We start from the raw sequence: 17452 nt of genomic DNA, 5'->3' as shown, positions 1-17452 counted from the left end.
CAACACAGTACATGCACATCTTTTGGATTTCTTGTCTTTTCACCTGCTGCCTTTTGACTTGCACTGCATTTACTCTTGCCCCATTTCTTTTACGATCCTATTAAATTATGGTTTATTTAACAACCATCCTGGTGCCTAGGCCATAGTGGAAGCTAATCCCTTGATGAAAGGAGGAAGGGAAGGAGAGAGGGAGGGAAAAAAAGAGGGAGAGGTAGGAAGGAAGTAATGAAAATAATGACATATAGTAAGGGCAAAACAACAACTTTCTTCCAAGAAGAAACTTAACTTTAGTATGGGAAAAGAATACTAATATTAAAGGAAAAACGCTGGTCTTGAAGTCTGGATATGGGTAAGTGTCTTCATTTCCAACTCTTGTTTGTCATGGGAGCTTAGGCAAGTACTGTAATCTTAATGAGCCTTAGGTTCTCATTCTGGAAAGCTGAAATAACAAAGTACGTTCATCCTTCTACTCCAGGGTGCAACAGGTGTCGCATTTAATGATTTTTTTTTATGTGCTTCATAATTTTAAAGTACAGAACAACTACAGGGTCTTATTATTTCAAAACATATCAGATTTTAAAATGACTAGATAAATATAAAAATTTAACTTATACATAGCATATCTGTAAAATTTTTAAAGAACGAGTGATTTTCTAATTAAAAGCAGTCTTAAATGGAAGTCATAAGTATTCTGTAATTAAATATGCTTTTTTTGTGTTCTTAAGCAAGTACTTTGGGCAATTACAGAACATTTTCCAGGAAGAGTGCTTTAGTACCTAGTTGCTTTTGCTTATACCTACCGTATCCCTCCATTTCTTCTCTATTCAGCATTGTTAGTTTATTATCTGGGCTTCCAAACAATTGTTTCAGAAATGTATTCATTAATTATAAGATGAAAGCCTTGGCCAGTAGTTTTACCTATAGAGCATTAGCAGGCTTATTTTTCATGTGCAGTTTTTGTATCACAAATCTAGGATAACTTGAGGCTTTATTTGTGTGGAATATTCTATTCGTTCAAACTCACCATCTCAAATACTTTCTTTTTTTTATTTCTGGGGCTATCTCGAAGCCTATAAATTCAAAATAAAAAACTAATGTGTGAATTCCCTTAGTACTTCAAGGAAAATTCTTTTACACCTCATTTAATCAAAATGTTCTCAAAAGCTAACAATGTATCTTATTATACTGTCTTATTTGTCATCTTTGCTGCAGTAACAAATGACCAGAATATCTCCAAAGGTTTATTTCTTGCTGTCATTACATATGAGGTTTGAGTCAGTGGTAGTTCCACATTTCTCTTTCATTTCATGGTCTAGGCTGGAGAAGCTGCCCCCCATATGGGGTATGGTCTTCTGCTGGAAGAGGAAAACAAAGAAAACAATAGTGCAAAGAACAGCATCTATAGTCTTAGTCACAAACATTTGCTTCTCTTTTTTCCAGGTGCTAAATATTGCCAACCCCTCCCCAAGGAAGATGTGACAAAATCCAATCCAGTCATGACAATCAGATTCAAATTTCAAAATGTGTTGATGATCTCTATTGCAGGTCCAAATCTGGCTTTTTAAATTTTGGTGGTACGTGAACATACACACACACACACACACATACTCACTCTGCATTCTGATTTCTATATACTCAATGATAATAGAGGAATAAGGGTCAGATATCCACAATTAACAGTGTTACTCAGAAATGGGACAAATGAGTGGCATATGGTGATCAGCGGACCATAGTAATTCTGGAATTCTGTTGGCCAGGTTTTTCAAGGAACATAAAATATTTCTTGATTATGACCTAATCTTGCTTCCTGGAAGCTCTCCAATCTGTTCTTCTCAGTGGCTCTCAGCTCTACTTCCTGGACAATTTTAATTTATTATACAATTAAACTTGGTTATCTCTGAAGAGGGCATTGAAGAACGCACCTTCGTTTGTGCTTGAACAGCTTGCTTACTACTTTCGGAAGCTATACATCTCTACAAAGCTGTTATACATCTCAAATGGTCACAGTCTCGTTTAATTCATGTTGGTGGTTCTTTTGACAGTGCATCCCTCTTTATGACTTTACTTTTCATCTGTTTGATTCCAGTCATTTCCATGTGCAAACCGGCACACTCACAGTGCCTTCTTTTTTTGTTTTTTAATTTAATTTTTATTTTATAATGGAGTATTGTTGATTTACAATGTTGTGTTAGTTTCAGGTGTTGAGCAAAGTGATTCAGTTATACATATACAAATATCCATTCTTTTTCCGATTATTTTCCTGTATAGGTTCACAGCATTTTCTGAGGCAGCCCCTGGCCCTCTTCTTCTGCCTTGTCTTTATTTAAAGCCACGTTGAGTTTATGAGACTTCACTCTGAAGCCACCCTTGGTATGTTTTCTGTGACATATTTTGTTCAACTGAAATGATTTATCTGTAGCTACCATAATCTATTCAGACTTTTTAAACAAGAGCAAGATGGCAATTATAGGTATCCCCGGCTTTTGGAAAGTTTGCTGTAGGCCACTTCGCTTTTACAAAAGACCTGTTTTTTATATTGGTACCTGTTTTCACTAACAGAAAAATCTGAAGAGGATTTTAGCTTTTACAAAAAAAGGCAAAAAGGGAAAATAGCTTTTCACCTGTGTTTTGCAGTGAGCTGTGGCAGAGACAGCACACACCCAGGGCAGCCGGCACGGCCCCGGCGAGCTTCCTCCCAGGGAACCACACTTAGCGTCTCAGCATTAAGCTGCCAGAGCCTTGAACTGTCCACGAGCATCTGTGCTTTGTCACAGTTTATTCTGTGCATCCATTAGCAACATGTGTTCTAAGGTAATTGCTTCTTCACTTTATACTATTTTGGCTTATGAAAATTTTCATAGGAACTCTCTACTTTCCCATAGGAAGGTGAATCTGTATCTTAATTTGGTCTTTGCTCTGGGTTAATTAGTCTTAGCTGGTTAGAGTACTTCCAAGTTTTATCACTTATTGGTAGCCTATCAGAAACAGTTGAGTTTTTCAACCCTGCAAGTCCTTAGTTGTCTACATTGTCTTATTCCTCTTTTACTCCTTGCTAACTAGTGAGTTCTCTTCTGTTTTCATCTTTGTTTTCTTAAATCCAGCCAATAACAAAAGCACACTTGATAAAGTTCTGTGTCTTATCCCTTTTGCCAAAAGTCACAAGTTAGTTACGTACCTTAAATGGCTTAAATGTTATTGTAGAAAACCCTGTTACCAATTTCATTAATACATAAAATTTCATCAGTGCACAAAATGAGTTGCCATTTTCCATCCTTCAGTTATAGTTTACTTCATGCCCATAGCACAGCCCTGGAGCCAACAGCACATACGTTGTTTTTTCTGTGTGGCAGTGCTTCACTTCTTGTACAATTTCTGAACTGCTCAGCCTTGCTGTGTTGGTAAACCACCCCAAGGTATCAGTGACTTACAACAGCACATATTCATTCCTCTAACGTTGGCTGAAGTTGTTGACAGATCTACTCATGCTCCACCTTTTTCTTCATTTCAGGATGAAAAGCAATCACTCCATATTGTGACATGCTGCCTTGTGGCAGATTAAAAACAAACAACAAAACAACAGAGTTGGATAAAACCTACAATGGCTCTCAATGCTTTTGTTTGGAATTGACATCCTGTCACATCACTCACCAAGAGAAAGCACATGGCCAAGTCCATGGCTTAAGTAAATGCACTCTTCCCTCTCCCTGCTGGAAGGCATTGCTGATCCAAGCCAAGCAACTGATAAATAATCCTCTTCCGGGAATGGGGTAGTAAGTAGCTGGGAATAATTATAATCATGATGTCACAAATGGTCTGATACCTATTTATCCCTCAATGCACTCTGTAAAAAGCTCATTAATTTCTTACAGTTTTCTGTGCCCAAACTCTATCACACAGTTTAGATAGTTAGCTTTGTGTTTGTCCTTGACTTCTTCACTTCCTCCCAATTGTGTGTCCTTCCAGCTTTCTATGGGCTCAGCTTCGCCTAATTACTTTAGCCTGGCAACACACCAGGAACCAAATTTACAAAAGTAAATTTCATCTGAAATTGGCTCTCTGCCCTAGGTCTCATATATATAGTATAAGTGAATTGCAGTCCTTTTGGTGAAAAGGAAGCCTGCTCTTGAAATCCAGGAGGTTTAGTTAAGGTTCTGATTTCCTGGCTGGCAATTGCCATCTCTCTCCCTGGAGGGTTGGTCCTATTCTTTTCCCTTGTGGGTGTCTTAGTTTCCTGCATCAACACTACACAAATATATACCGAGATCTCCGTAAAGTCCTTTCCTGAGCCCCCTCCAGCTTATCCTCATCTGAATATTTTAGAGAACAGAGACTAAATTAAGACTAGGTTTTCTATTCCAGTTGAACATTGCAATTTAAACTAGGATCCACCCCGTAAAGGCAAGCTTCACTTTAGAACAGCATATTCCGCCTTTACTCTGATCTTGCTGTTCTCTCATTTAGCATTTGCTTTAGCTAAAGCTATATAGGTTTTAAACTTTGGGATAAAACGTACATGTATTTGATTTGAGTCTGACCACCTACTATTGGTGGAATACTTGATAAAATATTTAGTTTTCAATAAATGACTACAAAAAAATAGCTATCTACATGATATAAACACAGTTTGTACTACCATCATTTTAAAGAACTAAAGTTATCACAGTTCTGAAAAATTCATAAGGGGACCCCATAGTGGATGAAATACAAAATTGTGGGTATCAATTAGACCCCTAGTTTTGTTCTTTTTCCTAAATTAATTAATTTATTTATTAATTTATTTATTTTGGCTGCGTTGGGTCTTCATTGCGGTGCGCGGGCTTCTCATTGCGGTGGCTTCTCTTGTTGCGGAGCACGGGCTCTAGACGCGCAGGCATCAGTAGTTGTGGCTCGCAGGCTCAGCAGTTGTGGCTCGTGGGCTCTAGAGTGCAGGCTCAGTAGTTGTGGCACACGGGCTTAGTTGCTCCGCGGCATGTGGGATCTTCCCGGACCAGGGCTCAAACCCGTGTCCCCTGCATTGGCAGGCGGATTCTTAACCACTGCGCCACCAGGGAAGCACCCACCCCCGTCCAAGTGGTTTTAATAATTATTTGACAACTAACAAGTTATAATTTTGTCAAAGCACAAATTGTATGTTTGTAAATTATAGAGCTGGTGAGAGTGTAATAATCATTCTTGATATTACGTAATTGATGATTTGGCATCTTAAAAATCACAGGCCAAACTAAAGGCTAAAATTGCCTACTTATATCCATATGATCCCTGTGTTTTCATAGGTATGAGAAAATCATATTATCAAACCTCCAGGGCTCTCTAGTCACCATAAATACTTCTTATGAATTGGTTGAAAATTTAGTTTTCAGGTAAACATGGACATCAAAGAGACATGGGGTTATTTTTGTATTTTTTGTTTTTTGGCTGCGCTGCCTGGCTTGTGGGATTTTAGTTCCCGACCAGGGATGAAACCTGGGCCCTCAGCAAGCAGTGAGAGCACAGAGTTCTAACCACTGGACCACCTGGGAATTCCCCGACATGGTTGTGTATAAAGATGTATAGAGGAAACACACGGATCTCAATAGAGGTATTATTTAGAAATAAAATAAGTAAAATAAAATAGCCTGTACAACTATTTCCACACTTAAAATTTGGAGAACTGCAAATATTTGAAGTGTACATTCCTCACAAAATCTTAGTGTCTTTTGAATGTTAATTGAATCAGTTCTCGCCACAGTACTAGAAGTTTAAAAGACTCTGGTCAACAAAGGAACACACAACGGCAATAAAGAACAGTCTCTAAAGGTAGCTATGAGGCAATTTGCATGGCATTATTCAGAAGATTTATGTATGTTTAGTTTTCTATCAAAAGTCTTAAAGCCAAATATACATATTTGTAATATTCAAAAATGCAAAGGATTTGGCCTGAATGCTTTACTCTTGTTATATTTCCAACATTCAGATTGTGTTTATATGTATATATAGACACACACAGACATATATATACACATATATATGTCTGTGTATATATAGAGAGAAAGTTAAAAATATAATCTATCATTTAGCAAATTTTTAGTTCCTCCAACATGTATTTTATGTGTTCTGGTGGCTCAGGAGCCTGCCTTTTTCTCAAACTGGAAAGTCTTAGGAGTCTTTGCACCTGGGAAGTTTGGTGATGAAGCCGCATCTCTGTTTTTCTGTGACTTCCGTGCTGCTGGACAGATGAAAAGGTCATTGTTTAGATTAGAACCGTTCAACCTTGGTGTTGGTAGTTCATGTCTTTTCTCTCCCTCACCTGGGATTTCTTACAGATGAGTCCTTCTTAGTTGCCCTCACTTAACTGATAGAGCTCTCCTACAGGACTGGCATAGACTTACGTAATGAAAAGCATAATACTCCACACTTCACCATCAGTGAAGTAAGGTGCTAAAAAGAAATCATAGGTTAACATTTTATCATCTCTGAATATATTTGTTTTAACTTACAGTTGTCACATTCATCTTACAAAGGGCTGTCATAATTGTCACGTAAAGTACAACTTGAGGTGACAGTCCCTGTACAAAAATATTGTCACAGGTGGATCCACCAAGTCCCGAAGGCGTAGAATCGTTGGCCTCACCCAGCCACGCAGCGCTCTCTTCCTCAAGCTCTCTCTGTCTTCTTCCGTTATTTCCCCACCAAGCGGCTTGAAAGAGGCTGTGTTTCCACTTCCTCAGCCCCCACTCATATTTTAAATTGTTAATCCCCAGTTTCACACACTGCTCTTGCGAATCTCGTCAGTGGTCGTCTAGGATCTGGTTGATAAGTTGAAAGGCGCAGTTCATTGTATCCGACATCTCCTTCTTGGCTTTATCTGAAATGACCCTCGCATCTATGCCAGCACCTCAGCTATTTACACACATCTGGACCCGGTTCGCACCTCTCTGCACAGGTCCATCTTCTGTCCAGCCAGCTCCTAGAGCTCCACCAATGAAAGCACCAAATATTACTGCTCCCTCACAGACCTCCTCTGCCCTCCTGTATTTTCTAAATGGCATGACCATCTACCTACTCTTTAAAACTAGCCATTCTAGGCCGAATGTCACTCTTTCTCATTCCCTGCCAACATTAGCCGTCAGTTCAGGTTCAGTTCATGTGAGCGTCTCTCCCCAGTGGCGTCTCCTCACCCCTGCCACTGCCTGCGTCCTGCACCATCGTCTCATTCAGATTATTACAATAGCCTCCTTGACATTAGGATCTTCCCACACCTAGCCATCAAATTTACTATTTTAAGAAGTGAAACTGCTTCCGTTTTTAAAAGCTCAAATCCTCTTTCCCCCAGGATAAAATCCAAACTCCTCAACCTTTCACAGTTTGACTCCCATTTCCACTTAAATATCCAGCCACTAACCTCGTAACCCTTCTCCGTTTCTGCCCCATTGGATTGCTTTGAAACTCTGTCCCTTCGCACATTTTCTTCTTTTGCACTTTGCTTTTAATGACACTGAACCCTCTTCTTTTATCAGACTTATCTGTCACCCAATTTAGATATCTGTTCATCAGGCAATATCTTCCATAATCCCCCTGAAAATTCAATTACCTGACATCCCATCCTCCCATAGTACATCGTTCATGGACATTTCTGCCCTCAGCCAGGATGTGCTGGATTTGATCTGCGGCAGAGAGTTCCCCCGGCTCACTGAAGCTCTGCGTTCTTTGAGGACATAGGAACTGTTGATTCACATGTGCTTCTTCAGCTCTGAGGACTTCAGAGGAGCTGATTAACATCTTCACTGACTGTACTGCCTTCCAAGCAGCGCCTGAACCCGCGTTCTCAGACCTCTGTGGCATAGTCCCCAGTGCATACTTCCCACTCGTATCAGCTCAAAATACCTCCTTATTCCTGCCTCTGAGTTTTTGCTTATGTTCAAGTTGCTCCTAATCTGTAGGCCCTCTTCATTATACAGCATAATCTCCTCCTCTGAACACTCTTATCCAGAGCCGGTAGTTGGCTGGTTATACAGCAGGGGTTTTACATGAATGTAGGCTGGTACCAAACACACACCAGTTAAATATCCTGATTGGCAATCCTATCCGTATCACATTAGATGTAACTTTCTTAGAACATCTGTGTCTGGCGTTATAGTTATTATTTATCATACATGAGTCCTGGAGGCGTGTTGGAGCGAGTTCCTAATGGCTCATGGGAGCCCATTGTTAAATCTTCAGGAATTTGTGTGAAAAAGGTGTTAAATACTGACATTACTTGAAAATTAAATTATATAAAATTACAATTATTATCTTAAAAATAGAAGTAATAAATACTCAAAACTCATTATTTCATAATCAGTTTGCTAGTATATGTTATGAGGTTATTTATGTCTAGTGTGGGAATACTGTGTAATATTGTGCTAGCGTGCATCTCTTCTAAACATCACCTTCAATAATGCTGCACAGCTTGAAATCAGATAATGGAAATATTTATATCACAGCAGTCAGAAAGCTTTACAGATCAGGCCTTGAGTTATTGTTTCAACCAAACAAAACAAAAATTGTCTAAACCTCAGAAAGTGATGTAGAAAATATTAATAATGCAATTTAGGTGTAAAAGTATATTGCGTCTGTAGCCATTGCATGGAGAACAGTTTAAACATTTGAGGAAATATTCTTTCATTTTCTGAAAACTTTTTTTCCGAATCAGAAAAGAAGCTATTCATTTCATTGTTGAGTTTGTATTTTCAACATCTTCATCGTTTCTTTTTTCTCACTCATTAATTTAAATGAAAGTATCAAATAACTTTCATTTTGGAATGACAGTTTTTCATCAATTGCAGCTATAGGTGGTGGGCTGCTGATGGAGAAGTTCAGCAAAATCAACAAGAGCATTCTGTGAGAATCAGCTGGCCATATGAAAATGGCAGTAAAGACTATTGCATATTATATTATTTGAATTATTTATTAAAAAGCTTTATATTAATACGACTTACACTAAAAATATGTATGTATATGCTCACATTTTTTTAGAGAGAACCAGTTCTTGTACGTTTACTGGTTCACCACCAATAAGACTACATAGGTATCAACTGAAAAAAAATTACATGATTGAGAGCACTTGCCTGTAAGTCATAGAATAATATAATTGAAGAATATTCACAAGAGTTTACATTTTCTAAATCAGTATTCTGTTAATAAAGTAAAATTTTCTAAATAATTTTCTGTAAAACTTGGAGTTAAACCCAGATTTCCTGATACTCACTACCATTTCATCTTTAATTTCAGTTATTTTTGCCACCCATCCGTATGATCTGGTACAATGTTTTAAACATTTTTTGGTTTTTATATTCATCTGTAAAATTAAGTTATTAGAATAGATGCATTTCTAATATTATGTAACATATTAATTTTCTTATCAACTACAACACTATCTCAATTACAATGAATTTGTAAGATATATGCCAAAATCAAATATTTGCTGAATCTATGGTAGGAGGATGATTAAACTGAGTGAAGAAAAGTCTTAATCAATAATCTTTGGTTTCAAGGAAAAGAAACCACTTGAACAAGTTTAAATTGGGGGGAAAAAAAAGTATACTTCTTAGGAATATTTAAAGGTATCATAAAATTTAAGTCTAAATGAACCACACCTGGGACTGTCGCAGTCTGTCTGGGACCTCAACTCTCTTACTTCAGGAATCTTCAGGAGTCTTCCCCTCTTTCTCTGCAGTTCCTGTGCTTTGGTTATTCATGAATAATCACAGCTGCTCCTACAGGACTCCCATTGCCTCAAGTCAACACCCCATAATCTAATATTTGCCAAAAACTGACCCCATTTAAAAATTCCATTGAAAAAGTCATCCACTGGCCCCATTTGGATAAGCAGCGCCTTCCTGCTTCAGTCAGTGATGGTCATGAGGCCTGTTATTGCAGTCAGCATGGGCTGCAGGTCCCACTCAGGCAGTCCTTGGAAAAGAAATAAGGGCTGAGTGTCACCTCGAGATTTCTCTAAGCAACTTTCTACTTAATCTTAAGCAGCTTCATTATTTGGCTTCGTATGTGTCTCCATCTTATTTGATTAGAAGGATAGCCTTAATAAAATCATGTGTTGGAAGAATATTCTTTTTCTGGAGAGTTTTTAGCAAATCTGTATTTTTATACCACTTATTTTTCTCTTCTAAATTATCCGTCCTTTAATCTTAAAATATTTAACTTTATTCATTTCGGAAAGCAAGACCATTACAGAATCTGTACTTCCACCGCATATTATATATAAACCAAATAAGATATAAAATTTAAAACCATTATTTGTTATAATAATTTTTCTATAGTTTAAGGCAAAATGTAAATGGAAATTCCACAAAGAAATAATAAACTAACAGTACCTTAAGTGATTTCATTAAAATGTTTTTGATTAATTAATTTGCATATTAATATGACAAAAATTATTGAAATCATTATTTCTTTAAATAAGCACCAGAAATGATGTTTTAATATCCTGGAGGTCACCAAGGCATGAGAACTTCAAAACAAATATAACCACCAAGCCCAAATGATGATTTCTTGGCGTGAGTATATACCAATTAACACTTTTTATAACCCTAATTATATTTGGAACCAAGATATACTATTGATACTGATATAAAACAAAATGCACCATTTTCAAAATATTGGTATACAAAAAATACAATATTATTTTCAGGGGGAAGGTCAGGGATGGTCGATTTAATAATTCTAATTATGCTATGTATGGTGATACAAAGACACTTTTAATGTCTCTGCCACTTTTAAAATGAATTTTAAACAAACTGAAATGCTATAGATTTGTCCTAACAGAGTAAAGCATGTAGATCTGGTGCCTAGTTTTCTAATAAATACTTATATGCTGTCAGATGTGCTTGTCAAGATGCCACACTTTTAAGTAAAAAGCCATATCCTTCGAATAAATTGTTGGTATCTATAATGAATACTCAGGGGCAGCAATAGTTACTGTCTACTAAAATTATAACCCAACTGTTATTTTATAATTTCAGGAAGAACCATAACTCATAATGGCAGTAATTTACATGCAAACAGACACAACTGTGTTATTTTACTACCAATTATAGTCTTAGGTGTATTTCCGTGTCACTGTCTACATCTTAAAATGCACTTAATTTGGAGGCTTAAAGAATACAAACTAGTTCACCACAAGAAAACATACTAACAAATGCTAGATTTCTAAAACAAGGAATTACTGAATACTTATTAAATTCATATTGGTTATGAATAAAACTACAATCAGGTGTGGAGAGGCTATAGCTTGCCTTTCCAGTATCTGGCATCACTAACAAAAGAATACGTCTTAAGATAAATGAAAGGAAACTCTCAACTTCATATAACATATATTGTAGCTCTTTGGCTTTTGCAAATCTCAATTTCACATTTCCTAGCTTTTATGGGAAAAACATATATTCAATAAACATTTAACCTGCAATATGGTTTAGGTGATACCTAGATGAGTGATTCACAGTTCTCCTCTCAATGAGTTTGCAGTCAGCCAGTGGGAAAAGATAGACATATACATACACACATCAAAAGAAAAAATAGTATAAACACTGAATATGATAAACTTTCTTGAGAGAAATATAATAACAATAATGTGAATCTCTTGAAATTGGTTTTGTGATCATGTTTTCATTACTTTTCACTAACTATGCAACATAATCACAAGAACAACTTTAAAAGATTCTGTGTATATTCTGTAAAGATTCTGTATATATACTCCTCAGGTATCTGAGGAGTGGTGTTTGGTATGGTTATTTCCAACTGTCCCTATAGACACCTTGTCCCATAGGGAGGGGCATGACCAGAGGAAGCTCAGAATGGGTATGGGGTTGGGAGGAACAGCTAATTTACAGGGTGAACTTAAAGGTGGAATATCTGGCATTTTATGAATGCTACTTAAATTCAGTTGAAAATTAAATAATGATGATAAAACTGTTTATTTTGAGGTGATAACACAAAGACAATTTTCCAGGATACATATAGCATTATAGCAAAAAAGATTCTCAATTATTAAAATCTTATTATTAAAAATCTTCATTAAGCAAAAAAGTCAAATTAAAAGACTGGAAAAGACGAAATTTAAAAACCCTGTTCTCAGACATAATTATCGACATATAGAACTGCACACAATCTGTTAAGAAGCTACTACAACAAATAAATGAGTTTAACAAGGCCTCCAGAACACAAGTTAAATATACAAAAAGCAATACTATTTCTATATTTTAGAAATGAAAACTTGGAAGGTGAATTTTAATAGTACCATTCACAACTACACCACAAAAATTAAATACGTAGGTGTAAATCCTACAAAATACATGCAAGATCTCTCTGCTGCAAAGTACAAGGATACTCACATATACACGGTTAATTGGTTTTCTGCAAAGGTGCACAGGAAAAAAACCTATAAATGAAATGTACTTGGAATTGATTCTGTTGCAGACATAATTCTCAAATACTTCCAAATAAACTATACTATGTAGTCAATTGAATCAGAAGCCAGTTTTCAAAATGTATAAATATATTCTCTATATAGTTTACTGTAACTAATTTTAGTAAGGAAAATGCTACTGAAGACAAAAAGATACTTCAGCATGTATTTTATTCTGTCCTGCCTATTATCAGTTGGAATTTTAAAACATAAGAATTTATAAATCAATCTAAGTGTCTTACAAATGTTTTGATTTTTATTTTAATGAGTTCTCTGATTTTGTTGTATTTTTTGCCTATAACTTTTGTAAACTCTTTAAATTAATTAGTTAATAATGATACCTCCAAAATTTTTCAGTTTTTAAGATTGCATTGAAATACAATTATTGAAATAAAAGATTTGGAATAAAAAAAACATTAAAATGTATCACTTTACTGTCAAGGACACAAGTAAAAATATTAAATGATGGGTTTTAAATTGTGTACCAGAATCAAATTTTAAATATTATAATTGGGGATATTTTTTTTCAAAGGAGCTCCTACTTGTAACTGAATAAAATTATATTTCATAGCATAAAGGAATTACATTGAGTCCTGAACATTTTGTAGCATCTAAATTTGACAAAGCATATAAAGAGTCATCCAGTTTAGCAAGTTTCTTTCATTTAAATACTATTTGTAAAAAAATGTAACCTAATGAAGGCAAAAGAGATTATACTTGTGAAAATATTTAGGATAACATGTACACATTTCAAAAACAAATACATATAATTAAGAATTCCCTCTGACTTTACCAGGTAAGCTGTAGAGAAAGTGTTTCCTAAATTTAAAAAATTATGGTCTACAACAAAGAATAAACAAAGGCGTAAGATATTCAAAATTTGTTAATCATAAAATGCAACTTTGAAGACTATTGTAGGCAACTTTATATGAAAAGAATAATAAGATGATTTAGAAACAAACTTTTCAGAAAATGCTAGTTATAGAATATTAAATATTAGGTCAGATAATATTATAAATTTTAAGATATAGAAATATAATACAGAATAATAATTTTATTTATGCTGTTTTTAAAGCTCATATAATCAATAAAATGTTCATGTAATTTCAGTTTAATAAATGTAGATAGATGTCAATTTACAGGAGGAATTTATTTTCAGTGATATTTTGAATATAAATATTTTTAAAATAAATGGTATAATAAACCCAACACTCGGTTCAATAAATATTTCATAAAAGTATATAGAGTAGAGTTAATTAGTTTTTGAACTCCCATCAACTCTTAGAAGTGTCCAGTTTGGGATTGACACTTTTTTTAAACATTCCCTTCTCAACTCTAATTCTGTACTTAGGTCTAGCACAGATTTTTAGGTTAAATGTTTTCAGTATTTTGTTTTTCACTCTTGGTTCCCTGCTAGTAAATATATTATCTTTACTTTTGAATGAAACTGATAAATATAACTAAGGGATGATTATTTTCATCATCCATTAAAGAACCATTTGAGAACTTTATTATAAAGCTGACAATATTCCAGGAGGTGAGGGTGAATTAGTAGACCAACAAACATTCAAGACCCTGTTTCTTTTTGTTTATTGTCTATAAGGGAGACATACTCTAAATATCCCCCCCTCTCTCTGTCTCTCTCTCTCTCTCTCTCTCTCTCTCACACACACACACACACACACACACACACACACACACACACACACACACACGAACCACCACCATGACAACATGACAGGGGTTCTGAAATAAGGCTAGTGCTATCTTCAACACTTCTAATAGAGATGTGATCTATTCATGAGATTTACTCTTTAGAAGAATCTTTAGTTGAGTTGATAATCTTTAGTTAGTTTAGTTAGTTGAAAGGATTAATAATCCCAATTTGTTGAGAGTTTTTATGATGAAAGGATGTTGTCTTCTGTGTTTTCTTCTGCATCTATTGAAATGATCATGTTATTTTTATCTTTTTCTCTATTAATGTGATGTATCATATATACTGATTTGCATATGTTCAATCATCCTTGCATCTCATGTACAAATTCCAGTTGATTATGGTGTATGATTCTTTTATTGTTCTGTTGAATTCTGTTTGTTAGTATTTTGTTGAGAAGTCTTGCATCTGTGCTATCAGGGATATTGACCTTTAGTTTTCTATTCTTCAGTGTTTTCACCTAGCTTTGGTATCAGGGTTATGGTGGCCTCGTAAAATAAATGTGGGAATGTTCTCTCCTCTTCAGTTTTTTGGAAGAGTTAGAAAGGATTGGCATTAATTCTTTAAATGTTTGGTGGAATTCACTCCTGAAACTCAGTGAGTTTTTGCCCCTATTTTAAACTCCTACACTTGTTAGATTAATTCTTCATGCATCTTTGTGTGTGGTTTACACGGTAAGGTGAAAAATCCCCTTTGTTTTGAGAGTTCATTGTGTCACATTCAGTTTCCCAAACTGCTTTCTTTCTTGGAGCGAACCTAAAAATGAGGACCATTTAAAATAAGGCGATCTCTGAACTCTCCTATCATTTGAAGATCAGATCACAAACCTGCACCTCTCTGTCCCTTCATAATGTCGCTGCAAATGTTGGTATAAGTCAGGTGTGAATTGTGTATCCCTCTGCATTTATAGTATTTATTATGGTTCAAATTCTCATTCTGTGTTTTACTGTGTAATTGAAACAGTTGAGGTATAACTCTGAATTTTGTGATTTGTTGAAATTATTAATTTTGTCATATTATAATGTGTAGCACAAACAGAAAATAGCTTATTCAAACCAGCATTCACTAACTAGAACTGCACAGTCCGCACTGAGATAAAAATTCCTTTCCTTAAGTAATTATTTTTTGATAATACATATTAATTGAAAATGTTGGAAAACTTTTCAGGGAGAAAAACAACCATGATTTCATGATTCCCGCACCCAGAATTAACCATTGTTAACATACCATGAATAGCCATCAAATATGTATTTTTACATCTAAATTAGAATCATAAAGACAATGTACACTGTAATGGTATATTACATTTTGTAACCTGCCTGTTATACTTAACAGCAAATAGTTTTTCCATATTCCTAAGTATTCTTGCATATGTTGCATTGCTAATTTAACCCATAATGATCAGAAAAGCACATAAGTAAAATTCTTAACTAGAAATGACTTGTTGTCCTACAGAGCTGACCAGGAGTACATCTGAAGTCCAGGTGGTAGAGTCATTTCGTCTTTATCATTGTCCTCAGGTCCCTTTAAAGCAGTGACAGAGTGGACCCATATCAACATGTAGAAGACTCCTCCTCCGGTGTCCTTCCTTCTTACCGTTTCTGCTTCTTTTCCACAGGTAACGACTCTGCTACACCCTGCTCTTCCTTTAATCCACATACTGCAATCCATATTTGCAATTGTTCAGAAAGGAGGATCTAAGAGAAAAAAATTTACACACACACACATATATATGTATGATTTGTTTTTGATATTTAAATTCTGATACCTTTAAAAGGTCATTTCCTACTTCCAGTGTCAGCCATGCTTGATACGGATGTGAAAATCCTAGTCTCATGATAGCAAATAACTAAACTTGATCGCAAATATCCTAACCTTCTAAAGTGGGTTCAGGAAGGTGTTCCTGACTCCGTGGTTGCTGGGCTCAGTCATGAATGATCCGACTTGCCTGTAGCGCTGTGGTTAGTACTTGTCAAAAGACAAGACCCTGAGTCATGAGCAAAACCATACATCCGCCAAGCCGGTGCCCACGTGCTTGCCCCCAGTGGTCGCCACCAAATCAGGATGACCTCTCTTTTGTTCTGCCTTCCAAATCGTACACGGTGCTTCTCCGTGGAAGAATACAACTGAACCCTGTTGGGAAAAGTATCCAAGAAATTCAGTGAGCACTTAGAAGAGTGAGAAGATTTCTGAAAATCAACAAACTGTATCTAGTGCATCCACCCCCTTGGACAATTAGTTTTATGTACATCTTCTACTCTTATTTAAACTTCTGCACTCTTTGGTGGTAGCATCATATTTTGCCAAACAAAAATGGTGCTAGGAAGCTGTATCCATTATGAACCCTAAAATGAGAGACCAAACCTTCTTAAAAGTCTCTGTGTTTTTCTGTGATGTATTTTCATCTGCTAGACCAATCATCATCCCCTTTAGATCTCATATAACTTAATGACCACCATCACCAACTCATCTTATATACAATATTAGTATATGGGGATGAGATTCTGCAAAAGTTTCTGCTAATTGTTACAAGGCTGTAGTTGATATTTATAATTTCTTTTTTCTAATACCAATTTCTTCTCTTTGCCCTCAGCTAGAGCCTTATCCAATCATGGTTCTTAATTTCATAGAATGAACCAAATCATTATGAAAAATTCTGAGTCATTAGTGATCTTACTTATTTGGCGGTGTTGTGGTCTTTCTTGTAGTACTGAACAGGCAGATCACTAAACGGTACTACCAGAGAACTACCTGAATTCCAGACATCCTTCTTGAGCCAGTTTTAGAGTAGCAATTCCATTTCCCCCTTGATAAACAGGATCAGTCAACTGTGATCCCATTTGTTGCTGATTGATGAGCCATAAGTGACAATGTGTCAGCCTCAACTTGAGATTCAGAGCGACCATTGTTGTGATTCCTGGTGGAAACATATCTTCTTTGGGATCTAAGACCTATACATTAGCAGTGTCTTTGCTGAAATGCTAATGCTTTCCTTTTATCTCCATAGTAAGCACAGTTATTTTATAACCTGTATCTATTGATTCTACTATCAGGAGTGACAACCAATTTTTGCTTAATATTTTGTGTGTATTGGTCTCCATTTAGATGGCATGTTTTCTCATGTCCCTAGACATCATTGATTGTGTGCTAAACATTTTAGTTGAAATATTATTTTTAAAAAATAATTGTCAGAGTATTGGATGAGGTCCTATTCTTCCAGAGAGAATTTGTTAACCTCTTTCAGGTACCTGAGGACATTAGAAATACCTGATTAACCTAGCCCAATACCAGGGTATGAG

Source organism: Balaenoptera borealis (genome assembly GCF_965194805.1).
Source record: "Balaenoptera borealis genome assembly, chromosome: 21".
Lineage (NCBI taxonomy): Eukaryota > Metazoa > Chordata > Mammalia > Artiodactyla > Balaenopteridae > Balaenoptera > Balaenoptera borealis.
This window is presented reverse-complemented; position numbering follows the sequence as displayed.